The 13,070-nt window shown below is 36.9% G+C and overlaps 1 protein-coding gene across 1 annotated transcript in view; it reads right to left on the reverse strand.

Moving 5' to 3' along the window:
* TMPRSS12 (transmembrane serine protease 12) overlaps positions 1 to 13,070 on the reverse strand; it is a 39,095-nt gene that overhangs the window by 4,836 nt on the left and 21,189 nt on the right. The gene's annotated exons all lie outside the window — the stretch shown is intronic.

The following is a 13,070-nucleotide window of genomic DNA, read 5'->3' on the forward strand; positions in this document are numbered from 1 at the left end:
CAAAGTAAAACTATGTAAAAATTGTCAAGGGCGAAAGAGGTAAATGCCGAGGTCTATCTTTCTTATGTTGTAAGCTGTGAATAATTTAAATTAAATTTTTAATGATGCTAAAGTCTTGAAGGATGTTGAATATGAAAATAAAACAGATTTTTAATTCATGCACTCCCCTAAATTCCCTGCTAATTCCTGAACATAAAGTGGTTCTTTGCTACAGAAAAGATAGGAAAATATAAGAACACTTCAGGTACTATTAAAGGACAGATCATTTTAAGGTTTATCCATAGAAAAGCTACTGTAACAGCAGCATCTCTTCTCATCAGCCTGTCTCAGAGTTACAGGTGTCACATGTGGTAGCTGAATATTTTGTGTGCCCCACATTCTTCCCTAGCTTTTCAAGTAATAGACATTTTACCCTTAGCTGCAAGTGGGTAAATGACCCAACTGTTCCATTCACAGAATTCCATTCTCCTGGTTGTGCTGATTGGTCTAGAGGTGACTATATTTGGTATAAAGCTAGCCAATTGGAATACTTATCCAGCATTTTAATTTTATTTTATTTTAGCAATAGAGAAATACCTTTAATATCTTAAGTGAAAAATAAGTACATGAAATAGAATGCAGGCTATTATGACAGCTATATACAATTACGTAGAGAAGACCGAAAGGAAACATATAAAATCGTTTGTAACTTATTTAATGATAGTGGGATTATATATTTACCCATCTATTTTTCAAATATTCTGCACTATTGTTATAATGTTTTAATAATAAAAATGTTAAATCAAAGATTATTAATAATATTCTTCACTTATTTCCAGTATGGCTGTAATGTTGGCTGTAAATATGAAACTTTCTTCCACACACCAATATTTTCAAGAATGGCATATTCTCATGCAGTATGTTTATCCAGCATTTTTAAACTGCAGCTTCCAGAGAAGAATCTGTTTCACCCTAGTCACATGACTGTTTAGCTATAAATTCAAATCAGTCTGCAGCCATAGTTCCAGACTTATGAGGACAGGCAGCCTGAGAAAGTAAAGTCAACATACAGAGAGAATAGGAATAGGAAATAGAAATGAAATATGTCTAATGGCATCCAGATTCCTGGATCAAGGCTCCTAGAGGCCAGCCACATTTCTGAGCTTTATTTATTTATTTATTTATTTTGCGGTACGCGGGCCTCTCACTGCTGTGGCCTCTCGCGTTGCAGAGCACAGGCTCCGGACGTGCAGGCCCAGCGGTCATGGCTTACGGGCCCAGCCGCTCTGCGGCATGTGGGATCTTCCCGGACCGGGGCACGAACCCGCGTCCCCTGCATTGGCAGGCGGACTCTCAACCACTGCGCCACCAGGGAAGCCCAGTGCGCTTTTTAAAAAAATAATTGAAGTAGTACTAGCTGTATATAAAATATATATATATATAACATATAAGTTATAGAATACAATAATGAAATGAACACTTGTAAATCTACCACCCAATTTATGAACAATACTAGTCCAGTGTGGTATTGGTATAGGGCTATTCAAAATAACCAGAGATTTTCAAAGTGAATAGGACAGAGAGCCCAGAAGTAGATGTCTGGGTTTTCTGTTTTGTTCCACTGGTCACTTAGAATATTCTTGCACAAATACAACACTGATCAATTACCATAGCTTTAGAATAAACCTTGATTTCTGGATGGCAACTTCTCCAACATTGTTTTCTTCCATAGGAGTGTCTTGGCTATTCTTAGGTCTTTTAGAATGAGCTTTTTCATTGTCTTAACACTCGTGTTAGGGTTTATCGTAACCTGGTGCTTTTCAGTTTTTCAGATAGAATTGACATCTTTCTTTCTTTTTTAAAATAAATAAATTTATTTTAAAAAAACCCAACAACAGTAGAAACGCACCCTTGCATGGAAGGAAGTCCCTGATATCACATGAAATAGTAATTCAGAACAGTCTGTGTGATTCTGTTTATGGAAATGATGATAATATATGATCATTTTTATAGAGGAAAAATCTGGAAGACACATCCAACTTGATAGTTTTATCTCTGGAGGAACTTTTTTTTTTTTAGTATTAGTTGTTTTTTTTTGTTTGTTTGTACTGCAGGTTCTTATCAGTCATCAATTTTATACACATCAGTTTATACATGTCAATCCCAATCGCCCAATTCAGTACACCACCATCCCCACCCCACCACGGTTTTCCCCCCTTGGTGTCCATACATTTGTTCTCTACATCTGTGTCTCAACTTCTGCCCTGCAGAACGGTTCATCTGTACCATTTTTCTAGGTTCCACATACATGCGTTAATATACGATGTTTGTTTCTCTCTTTCTGACTTACTTCACTCTGTATGACAGTCTCTAAATCCCTCCACGTCTCAACAAATGACTCAATTTCGTTCCTTTTTATGGCTGAGTAATATTCCATTGTATATATGTTCCACAACTTCTTTATCCATTCGTCTGTTGATGGGCATTTAGGTTGCTTCCATGACCTGGCTGTTGTAAACAGTGCTGCAGTGAACATTGGGGTGCATGTGTCTTTCTGAATTACAGTTTTCTCTGGGTATATGCCCAGTAGTGGGATTGCTAGATCATATGGTAATTCTATTTTTAGTTTTTTAAGGAACCTCCATATTGTTCTTCATAGTGGCTGTATCAATTTACATTCCCACCAACAATGCAAGAGGGTTCCCTTTTCTCCACATCCTCTCCAGCATTTGTTGTTTGTAGATTTTCTGCTGATGCCCATTCTAACTGGTGTGAGGTGATACCTCATTGTAGTTTTTTTTTTTTTTTTCTCATTGTAGTTTTGATTTGCATTTCTCTAATAATTAGTGATGTTGAGCATCTTTTCATGTGCTTCTTGGCCATCTGTATGTCTTCTTTGGAGAAATGTCTATTTAGGTCTTCTGCCCATTTTTGGATTGGGTTGTTTGTTCCTTTAATATTGAGCTGCATGAGCTGTTTATATATTTTGGAGATCAATCCTTTGTCCGTTGATTCATTTGCAGTATTTTCTCCCATTCTGAGGGTTGTCTTTTCGTCTTGTTTATGGTTTCCTTTGCTGTGCAAAACCTTTGAAGTTTTATTAGGTCCCATTTGTTTATTTTTGTTTTTATTTCCATTACTCTAGGAGGTGGATCAAAAAAGATCTTGCTGTGATTTATGTCAGAGTGTTCTTCCCATGTTTTCCTCTAAGAGTTTTATAGTGTCCAGTCTTACATTTAGGTCTCGAATCCATTTTGAGTTTATTTTTTGTATATGGTGTTAGGGAATATAGATTGACATCTTTCTGATAACTGAGTCCTCCTATTGAGGCATAAACTATACCATTTCGTTTACTTAGATATTCTTTAATGTCTTTTTAAAATATTTCCAGATTTTTTTCTATAAAAGGCCTGCAATCTTTTGTTAGATTTGTTTTTAGCTACCTAATCATTTTGGTATTATTGTATTTGTTGACTTCCATTATCTTTTGTTACCAAGAATTGTCAAATACCCTTTATTCAGATTCACCAATTGTTTACTTTTTGTCACACTGCACTATCATTTGTATGTGTATGTGTATAAATTTTTCTGAATCATTTAAGAGTGAATGGCTGACATTGTGCCCCTATATCCTTAAATACTTCAGTGTGTACTGCTTAAGAACAAGGGCATTCTTTTATATAACAACAGTACATTTATCAAGATCAGGAAATTTAACACTCGTCCAATACTATTATCCAATTTAATCTCCATGTATTTTTAAATTTTCCAGCTATCTTTCTGTTATTGATTTATAGTTTAATTTCATTGTTTATAGTTTATTTCTAACCATTGCTTTGCTTTCTGTCTCTATAATTTGCCTATTCTGGACATGGCATCATATAAATGGAATTACACAGTATGTGGGCTTTTGTGTCTGGCTTATTTCACTTAGCATAAGATTGTAGCAGGTATCAGTACTTCATTCCTTTTTATGGCTGGATGATATTTCATTGTATGAATATATCACATTTTGTTTACCCATTTATCAGCTGATGGACATTTAGATAGTATTCTTTTTTTTTGCTATTATGAATAATGCTACTGTGAACATTCAAATACAGGTTTTTGTGTGGACATATGTTTTCATTTCTCTTGGGTATCTACCTAGGAGTGGAATTGCTGAGTTGTAAGGTAATTTATATGTTTAAATTTTTGAAAAACTGCCAAAATGTATTCCAAAGCAGCTGCACCATTTTATATTCTTACTAGCAATGTATGAGAGTTCTAATTTCTTCACAACCTCATCAACACTTGTCTAACTTTTTGATAAGTCATCCTTCTGGGTGTGACATCTGTTACTTTTAAAATTACATTTTCTAACTACTGATAGTATATAGAAATGAAATAGATTTTGGTATATTGCTTTTATATCTGGCCACTTTACTAGACTCTCTTAATTCCAGTGGATTATAAATTCTTTTTTAATATAATGACATCATCTGTGAATAGTGAATGTTTTGTTATTACCTTTCTAAGTCATATGTCTTCTGCATCTGTTTCTCGTGTTTCTGTACCTGGTAGAAGCTCTACTAAATATGGAATAAAAGTGGTGATAGTGGGGGAAATCACTGCTGATTTTTTTTTTTTTTTTGCGGTACGCGGGCCTCTCACCGCTGTGGCCTCTCCCGCCGCGGAGCACAGGCTACGGACGCGCAGGCTCAGCGGCCACGGCTCACGGGCCCAGCCGCTCCGCGGCATGTGGGGTCCTCCTGGACCGGGGCACGAACCCGCATCCCCTGCATCGACAGGCGGACTCTTAACCACTGCGCCACCAGGGAAGCCCATCACTGCTGATTTTAAAGGAAATGTTTTTCTGTAGTAATGATGTTTGCTGTAGAGGTAGATAACCTTTATCAGGTTAAGTTTCCTTCTATGTCCAGACTTAAGAGTTTTTAACAGTGTTTCTTCAGCTCTATTGAGATAATCATGGGGTATTTTTTAATCCTTTAATCAATTAATATGGTGAATTACATTAAGAAACTTCTAATATTAAACCACCCTGAATTCCTTAGATCAGTGGTCCCCAAACTTTTTGGCACCAGGGACCACTGGTTTTGTGGAAGACAGTTTTTCCATGGACCGGAAGCAGTGGGGGGAATGGTTTTGGGATGATTCAAGTGCATTACATTTATTGTGCAGTTTACTTCTATTATTATCACATTGTAATGTATAATGAAATTATTATACAACTGACAAGAATGCAGAATCAGTGGGAGCCCTGAGCTTGTTTTCACTTGCCATTCATGATAGGGTTTTGATATGAGTCTGCAAGCAATTGATTTATTATGGTCTCTGTGCAGTCAAACCTCTCTGCTAATCTGTATTTGCAGCCGCTCCCCAGCGCTAGCATCACCGCCTCAGCTCCACCTCAGATCATCAGGCATTAGATTCTCATAAGGAGCACGCAGACTAGATCCCTCGCATGCGCAGTTCACGGTAGGGTTTGCACTCCTATGAGAATCTAATGCCACCGCTGATCTGACAGGAGGCGGAGCTCAGGTAGTAATGTGAGTGATGCGGAGCGGCTGTAAATACAGATGAAGCTTGGCTCGCTTACCCGCCGCTCACCTCCTGCTGTGCAGCCCGGTTCCTAACAGGCCACGGACTGGCACAAGCCTGTGGCCCAGGGGTAGGGGACCCCTGCCTTAGTTAAACTCACCTCGGTTATGTGGAATTCTGTTTATACTATTCTTTTTTAAAATTAATTAAATTTTTTGTTTATACTATTCTTGATAGATTTGGTGTGCTAATAATTTGGAATGTCCACATTTATGATACTGGCATTTCTTGTACTATACTTAATTTAGGCATCAAAATGATTATTATCCTCATACACTGAGTTGGGGTATGTTCTCTCTTTTTGGATTCTTTATGAAGATATTTATATAATACTTAAATAATTGCTGGTAATTATGGTTGACTCACTTGTTCTGAGTTCTGGTGTTTTATTTTTGAAAAAAATTTAATTACTGATTAAATTCTTTTACTGTTTAAAGGACTATTCTTATTTAGTTAGTCAGTTTGGGTTAGTTAGAATTTTCTAGGAATTTATCCATTTTGTTTAAGTATTAAAATTGAGAGCATAACATTGTTTAAAGTATTATTTTTTTAAAATATTTATTTATTTATTTAGGCTGTGCCAGGTCTTAGTTGTGGCGTGTGGGATCTTCCTTGCGGCATGTGGAATCTTTTAGTTGCAGCATGTGGAGTTCTTAGTTGTGGCATGTGGACTCTTAGTTGTGGCATGCGGGATCTAGTTGTCTGACCAGGGATCAAACCCAGGCCCCCTGCATTGGGAGTGTGGGTTCTTACCCACTGGACCACCAGGGAAGTCCCTAAAGTATTATTTTTTAACTCATAATATTATTTATATTTGTGCCTTCTCTCCTTTTCTCATCAATCTTACCAGGGTTTTGTGGTTTTTTCAAAGATCTAGATTTTGGCCTTGTTGGTCCTCTTTTTTTCTGATTTTATTTTATTTTCATTAATTGTTGTGCTTATCTTTATTTCTTTTCTTCCGCTTTCTATGGGTCATGTAATATTCTTTTAACCTTTATAAAGGTGGACATTTAATGTATAACATTCAGCCTTTCTTCTTTATTATTAGGCTGAATATTCTAGGTCAAATATTTGCTCTTCCATATGGCTGAACCTAAAAGTTTTAAAGCTTTATTATTTTTATTTTATTTATTTATTATTTTTGGCTGCATCAGGTCTTAGTTGTGGCATGCGGGATCTTTGTCGAGGCATGTGGGATTTTCCGTTGTGGCGCACAGGCTTCTCTCTAGTTGTGGCGTGCGTGTTTCTCTCTCTAGCTGTGGCAGGTGGGCTCCAGAGCATGTGGACTCTGTATTTGCAGCACGTGGGCTCTCTAGTTGAGGTGTACTGGCTCGGTAGTTGTGGCGCGTGGGCTTAGTTGCCCTGCGGCATGTGGGCTCTTAGTTCCCCAACCAGGTATCGAACCCGTGTCCCCTGCATTGGAAGGCGGATTCTTTACCACTGGACCACGAGGGAAGTCCCTAAAGCTTTAAGTGTCCCTTTATGTAGTACCTTAGTTGCAGCACTGAAGTTTTGCTATGTGGTATGTACATTACTATTCAGTTATAAGGATTTTAGATGATTATGATTTCTTCTTTGATATAGGAGTTATTTAGCAGTATATGTTGAATTTTCCAAATGTGTGGTTTGAAAAAGTTTTTTTCTCATTTTTTAAAAAGCTTTATTGATGTTTAATTTACATAGCATAAAATTCTCACAGTGTAAGCACGCAGTTCAAAGATTTTTGTAAATTTATACAAGCCCCACATCTAATTTTAGGATACTTCCTTCACTCCAAAGAGTCCTCCTCCCGTGCCCATTTGCAGTCAGTTCTCACCTCCAGCCCCACACTCAGGAAATGTTGGTTATGATTTCTGTCTGTGTAGGTTTGCCTTTTCTAGAAATTTTGTGTAAATAAATCAGTTGGTCATAAATATAAGTTGGGTTTTTTTTTTTGGACTCTGTATTGTGCTCCATTGATCTCTGTGCTATTTTTAAACAACCAGCACAGCAGAAATACAAAGGATCATAAGAGACTACTACAAGCAACTATACACCAATAAAATGGACAACGTAGAAGAAATGGACAAATTCTTAGAAAGGTACAATCTCCCAAGACTGAACCAAAAAGAAATAGAAAATCTGAATTACTGTACTGAAATTGAATCAGTAATTTTAAAACTCCCAACAAACCAAAGTACAGGACCAGATGGCTTCACAGGTGAATTCTACCAAACATTTAAAGAAGAGTTAACACCTGTCCTTCTGAAACTATTCCAGGAACTTGCAGAGGAAGGAACACTTCCAAACTCACTCTGTGAGGCTCCATCACCCTAATACCAAAACCAGATGAAGATATCACAAAAAAAGAAAATTACAGGCCAGTATCACTGATGAACATAGATACAAAAATCCTCAACAAAATACTAGCAAACAGAATCCAGCAATACATTAAGAGGGTTATACACCATGACCAAGTGGGATTTATCCCAGGAATGCAAGGATTTTTCAGTATCCACAAATCAATCAATGTGATACACCACAGTAACAAATTGAAGAATAAAAACAATATGATCATCTCAATAGATGCAGAAAAAGCTTTTGATAAAATTCAACATCAATTTACAATAAGGACTCTCCAGAAAGTGGTCATAGAGGAAACATACCTCAATATAATAAAGACCATATATGACAAACCCACAACTAACATCATACTCAATGGTGAAATGCTAAAAGCATTCCCTCTAAGATCAAGAACAAGACAAGGATGCCCACTCTTGCCACTTTTATTCACCATAGTTTTGGAAGTCCTAGCCACAGCAATTAAAGAAGAAATAAAAGGAATCCAAATTGGAAAGGAAGAAGTAAAACTGTCATTGTCTGCAGATGGCATAATACTATATATAGAAAATTCTAAAGATGCTACCAGAAAACAAACCAATACCATACAGTCTTGATGGCTATAGTTTTTAGTATATTTTGAAATTAGGTAGAGTAACTCTTTCAGCTTTGTTGTTCTTCAAAAATTTTTGGCTATTCTAGGTTCTTTGCCTTTCCATATACATTTTAGGATCAGCTTGTCTAATTGTATGAAAAACCTTGCTGGGATTTTGATAGAGAGTGCATTGAATATATAGGTCAATCTAGGGATAATTGCCATATTAACAATACTGAGTCTTCGAATCCATGGATGTGGTATGTCTTTCCATTTATTAGGTCTTCTTTGATTTCTGTATGTAATGTTTTGTAGCTTTCAGTATACAGGTCTTGCACATCTTTTATTGACTACAATGAGTCTGGGTGTGGATCTCTTTTTTTAGTCTTAATTGGGGTTTATTGAGCTTCTTCTATAAATTAAGGTTTTTTTTCCATGAAATTTAGGCAGTTTGGGGCCATATTTTCTTCAAATATTTTTTCCTCTCCATTTTTCCTTTCCTCCCTTTCCAGAAATCTCATTATATGTATGTTGGTACATTTGGTGTTGTGCCACAGGTCTCTGAGTGTCTGTTTATTTTTCTTCAAAAATATTTTCTCTATTTTCTCCAGATGAGATTATTTCTATTGCTGTAGTTTAAGTTCACAGATTCTTTGTTGTGCCATCTCAAATCTCTAGAATTTCCATTTGGTTCTTTTTAAAACTGTCTATTTCTCCACAGACATTCCCCACTTGGTAAGTCATTGTCATCACATTTTTCTTTAATTCCTTGAACAATAATTTCTTTTAACTTGTTGAACATATTTAAAGAGCTTCTTTGAAATCTTCGTCTGCTGTATGCAACATCTAAACCTATTCAGAGTCAGTTTCTATTGACTACTATTTTCCCCTGAGTATATGTCAGACTTCAGTGGGGTTTTTTTTTGTTGTTGTTTTTTATGATGTCTTACAATGTTTTTGTTGAAAACTGGACATTTTAGATTAATGTATTGCAACAACTCTGGGTTTTGATTCCCTTCTCAACAATATTGTTGTAATTTTTTTTTTTTAAATAATTATTTATTTATTTTTGGCTGTGTCGGGTCCTCGTTTCTGTGCGAGGGCTTTCTCTAGTTGCGGCAAGCGGGGGCCCCTCTTCATCGCGGTGTGCGGGCCTCTCACTATCGTGGCCTCTCTTGTTGTGGAGCACAGGCTCCAGACGTGCAGGCTCAGTAGTTGTGGCTCACGGGCCCAGTTGCTCCGTGGCATGTGGGATCTTCCCAGACCAGGGCTCGAACCCATGTCCCCTGCATTGGCAGGTGGACTCTCAACCACTGCGCTACCAGGGAAGCCCTATTGCTGTAATTTTTAAAATAACTTGCCTGGACCTAAATTGTGTAATCTGTCTCCCCCACATTGCGTGATTGTTGATGTCTGCTCAGTTTTTTAATTCTGATTTTTTTTTTAAATTTCTTTTGGCCATGCCTTGTAGCATGTGGGATCTTAGTTCCCCGACCAGGGATCAAACCCATGTCCCCTGCATTGGAAGCACAGAGTCTTAACCACTGGACTGCCAGGGAAGTCCCTTTTAATTCTGATTTTTACCTTTTAACCTGTCTTCATAGAGCCTTCCCATGTGTCTGCATAGTTTACTGGTCAGTTAATGATTTAAACTTTCATCCTCTGCTGATGGATCTGTGTGTGGTTTGGGGAGTGCATTCAAAGTTCAGTCAGATTTCAAATCTACCTTGGTTTTCACTTTATGGTAAGCTGTCTCAGATTTTTTCCCACACATGTATACATGTATGTTTCCCAGTAAGCCAAGGATGTTTGGAGAGCTTATCTAGCCATTCTGTAGCTGTCTCATTTTCAGGTTCTTCCTGTCAGATTTCTGACTGTTCCACTCCTGGCTGCATCTAGGACCACAACCCCAGAACAGCAGAGCTGTGGGTTTCCCCCATTCATCTCTTGCTGAGTCTAATACTTTTTTAAAATTTATTTTTTAATATATTTTTTCGGTACCCGGGCCTCTCACTGCTGTGGCCTCTCCCGTTGCGGAGCACAGGCTCCGGACACGCAGGCTCAGCGGCCATGGCTCACGGGCCCAGCCACTCCGCGGCATGTGGGATCTTCCCAGACTGGGGCACGAACCCGTGTCCCCTCCATCGGCAGGTGGACTCTCAACCACTGTGCCACCAGGGAAGCCCTAAATTTATTTTTATTTTTAAAAATTTTATTTAGTTTTTTGAGTCTACTACTTTTATTGACAGTGCTGCTAGACTGGATTATCAACTACTGCTGTAAATCCAGTCCATCTCCTCTGGTACCAAGATCCTTTTTCCTCATGATCCTGGTAAAACTATTGCACTGATTGATCTGAGAGGGGAGTTAGGAGCAGCCACAAGCAAGAAAACTACAAATTCCTCTTTTTACCCAAATTTCTAGCTGCTTATAATAAACAAATACTCTTGAACTTATTGTGCATTTTGGTTGATTTCCAGGGCTCTGAAATGGTTGCTTTTGACAATTTTTGTCCATTTTATACTTATGTGGGGGGAAGAGGATTTTCCAACTCCTTATTCCATCATAGCCAAAATTCCCATCTCTCTTATTGCTAAAATAATTGTAATCAGAGTATATAGTCTGTACATTACCTATTCTTTGAATTTTGAGATTTGCTATATGGCCTAGTAAGTGGTCAATTTTTATAAAGTTTCCACCTGTACTTGAAAAGATGAAATTCTCTGATTTTGGGATGCAGAATTTTCTGATTTGGCTATTAAATCAAGCTTCCTACTTCAAGCATTATAAATCTTTACTAATTTTTCATCTGCTTAATATGCCAATAATAAAAAAGAGAGTTGTGTTAAAATTCCCTACTATCATAGGGAAGTTATAATGTTTGTCCTACAGTTCTATCTATTTCTCTTTACTATTATCTGGATCCTGGTTATTAGCCTCACAAGTCTAGAACTGTGCTATCTTCCTGGTGAGTTGAATCATTTCTAAATATATAATGAACTTCTTCACCCCTAATAATTCTTTTATCTTAAAGTCTATTTTGTCTGCTGTTTGTATAGCAATACCAGCTTTCTTTTAATTAAAATTTGCTTGGTATATTTCTTTCCTATTGTTTTACTTCAGTCCTTCCATATCGTTACATTTTAAGTATGGCTTGCTAAAGTAAGCTGAATTTCCTGCTTCCTAATCTGATTATCTTTCTTTTAACTAGTGATGTGGTCCATTAACATTTATTATGATTATGGATGTATTTGGGCTTGTTTCTAATGCCTTATATAGTTTTATTTTTCTTATGCTTCTGATTTCTCCTTCCTTGATTTTTTTTTATTGATTGAGATTTTATTTGCCTTTTTTTCTTATTCTTTTTGTTTCTACTGGTTTACAAGCTGTATCCTCTATTTCTGTTATTGAAATTTGACCATTCATGCTTAAAATCTAATGTTAATCAGTATTTTAACACTTTTCCTGAATAATACAAGGACCTGAGACCACTTAAACTCTGGTTACCCATTCTGAAATACATGCTTTTTTCCAAGTATTTAAATATCTTTTGTAAAATTCCACGAAATATGCATTATTTTTATTTTATTCCAAGGTTTCTCAGTTTTGGCACTATTGACAGTTTAGGCCAGATAATGCTTTGTTGTGGAAGGTACGAGTGCTCTCCTGGGTATTGAAGGATGATGCGCAGCATCTCTGGCTTCTACCCACTAAGAACCAGTAGCATGCTTATCCCCTGCCCAACGGTAAAACCAGAATTTTCTACAGACATTACCAAATGTTCCCTGGGGGCAAAAGTGCCTTCAGTTGAGAACCACTGTTGTATACAGACAATGTTTACTTACAGTTGCCTATGATTTTAGCTATTTCTTTGCTCACTTCTCTTTTTTAATTTTTATTTTAATTAATTAATTAATTTGGCCGCACCATGCGGCTTGCGGGATCTCAGTTCCCTGACCAGGAATTGAACCCAGGCCACGGCAGTGAAAGCCCGGAATCATTTTGCTCGCTTCTTTCATTTCATACCTCCCTTTTGGCAGCATTGGCATCGTTTTCTTTCTCTCTGATATATTTCTTATTTCCTCTGTGAAAAATTATTGGTAGTAAATAGTTTTGTTCACTCTTATTTTTGAATGATAATTTTATTGGATACACAATTGTAGGTTCCTTGTTCTGTCCTCTCAGTAATTTGATCATGATATCTTGTTGTAGTTTGACTGTCATTATTGCTATTGAGAAGTTTTCTGAAAGCCAATCTCTAGTTATTGTATAAGGATTTCTCTTTTATCTCTGGCTGTATTCAGCTCTTCTCTTTGTTTTTCTCTTCTACAGTTTCATTACACTGTATGAAAAGGGAATACATTTTATTTTGGCTCATGTTGTGCTTACTGTATCTAGATTCATGTTGTCTTTCATCAGTGATAGAAAAATTTCAACCCAAATCCATTGAATATTGCCTCTCCTCTATTCTCTTCATTTGTTTTCTCTAGTGCTCTCATTAGGTGTATATTTGACTTTCTTTTACTTGATTTTCTCTCTCTCTCTTTTTTTTTTGGTTGTCAAATAACCCTTTATT

This window comes from Phocoena sinus, chromosome 10 (assembly GCF_008692025.1).
Source record: "Phocoena sinus isolate mPhoSin1 chromosome 10, mPhoSin1.pri, whole genome shotgun sequence".
Classification (NCBI taxonomy): Eukaryota; Metazoa; Chordata; class Mammalia; order Artiodactyla; family Phocoenidae; genus Phocoena; species Phocoena sinus.